The sequence below is a fragment of the Bison bison genome, unplaced genomic scaffold, assembly GCF_000754665.1.
Source record: "Bison bison bison isolate TAMUID 2011002044 unplaced genomic scaffold, Bison_UMD1.0 scf7180017864266, whole genome shotgun sequence".
NCBI lineage: Eukaryota > Metazoa > Chordata > Mammalia > Artiodactyla > Bovidae > Bison > Bison bison.
The window spans coordinates 348,048-350,118 of NW_011494838.1; positions in this window are offsets into that span (position 1 = coordinate 348,048).

The following is a 2,071-nucleotide window of genomic DNA, read 5'->3' on the forward strand; positions in this document are numbered from 1 at the left end:
CCTCTCCCATCTCCCTCCCCTCCTTGTCCCTCCCCTTCACCTCCCCCCACCCCTTCTCTCCTCCAGTCTATTTCCCTCCGTTCCTGTCACTTATGACAGGATGAGAAGAAACGCCTTTACCAGGAACTCGGATCTGTTTTTGTCTAAATGTAGATCTCGGGCTATTAAAAAAGGAGCTGCCTGATTGCCTCACATTTAATAAGTCAACGAGAGTCTGTGTGTTTTGGGGGATCTGCCGGCGAGGCTGGGGACCACTCCCGGGGGCGAGGTCGCTTCGCCCCAGGCCGGTCCGGGGCGCGGCGGGGAGGGCAGGGTCTGAGTTAGCGCTGGGACCCCCGGACACAGCCCCCTGGCTGGACCGCGGCGGCCCCCTGCCACCCTCACCCGCCCGGCGAGCCCCCGGAGGACGGCGCGCTGGACCCTCGGCCCCGGGCCCTCCGTCCAGGCCCGCGTCCTGCAGAAAGTTTTAGGTTGTAGGCAGGCCCATTTGTGAGAGTTCAGCAGTTTACCTCCTTTAATTTTTCTTCTTGTAAAATGTATTATCAATCAGTTGCGCACTTTCCCATTTTATTGGCTCTTTCTGGGCAAGAGCTGGACTTTCTCCAAACCGGCGATCTGGTTGGGAAAGGTATTCTCGGCGCAATACCGCAGGGAGCGCGGCGGCGGGAATGGAAACCTCGGCCGCGAGCGCGGCGGCCGCCGGCCGGCTGGATGCGCCCGGGACGCCCGGGACGCGCGCGGCGACCCCGGCCGGACGCGCGCGGATCTCCGCGTCCCTTCCTCTCGCTCCCTCCCGGAGGTCCGAGTCCTCAGGAAAGTGTTTGGCAGAGTCGGGTAGGGTGAATAGAATAGAGCTGAAAAACCGTGTCGTCTAAACGCACCGCCTTCTGCACACACTCTGGGGGTATGTGTTTGAAGGAGATGGTTTGATTTCTCAGTGAACTTTTTCTTTCTCCAAGCAATACGACTAAAACGTGAACTTTCTGTCAAGGTGTGCTCTAGAAGAGTAAAAACTCATATCAAACTGCTCTGAGGCAGATGAAAGAGGTATTTTTCCTTTTCCCCCTTCTGTGTGTAGATGGAGTTCACGCTGCTCTAGGGAGAGCGCCGCCTAGTGACAAGTCTTTCCCAGCCGGCTCTCAACAGCATCCCTGTGCAGCCGGGACATCTTCGGACTCCTCTCCAGCACAGTGGAAGCACGTGACGTTTCCATGAAAAGTACTCTGGCGTAAATCTGTGTTTGTAAAAACATCTTGCTGCAGTGAAAAAAGAAATTAGCCCAATCTCATATTGTTTTACATTTGCATATAATCTTTCTTTCTAAATCTTACCATATCAAAATAGATTTTTTTTCTAAAAAATACCAGTAAGAACTATCTTCCACTGCACCCCAAATTATACCAAAGAAGCCTTGATAGTAATCACTGTTGTCCTTTTTTATTTTGCAGTGTTTAAATGGGACAGACGAATGGATTTCTTGAATGAATCCTTCTATCACCCAATTATATATACGCCAACACTTCAGCTCAGCTTATTAGATACTTAGATGTACACACAGCAGTGACAAAACTGGTATTTAGTCGGCCTTTAGACTCATGAGATCTGCCCACGAGGGCTCAGACAGGTCATGCGTTAGTTCATCCATTCTTTGCACAGGCTGACATGACTAGGTGCCCTCAGTTTGGATGAGCCTTTTTAACAAACTTTTTCAACTTAATAAAAGAGTGCACTGATTTAGAATCTCTACTGAGCTTTTCCACTTGTGGTATTGTCAGAATTAACTTTCTGGAGCTCTCCAGTCACCAGAAATATGTGTATTGTACAGACTGTTAACACATCTGATTGGCTAAATTAATTTGTGCCGGTTAAGGCAAATTGAAGTATAATATATATAAACTGGCTCACACAAAATGTGAAATTGTATGTGCAAATTGTTTAGACTCTCCCCTATCTTTTGTGAAAACGAAGATCATGGCCTCTGGTCCCATCACTTCATGGGAAATGGGGAAACAGTGGAAACAGTGTCAGACTTTATTTTGGGGGGCTCCAAAATCACTGCAGATGGTGATTG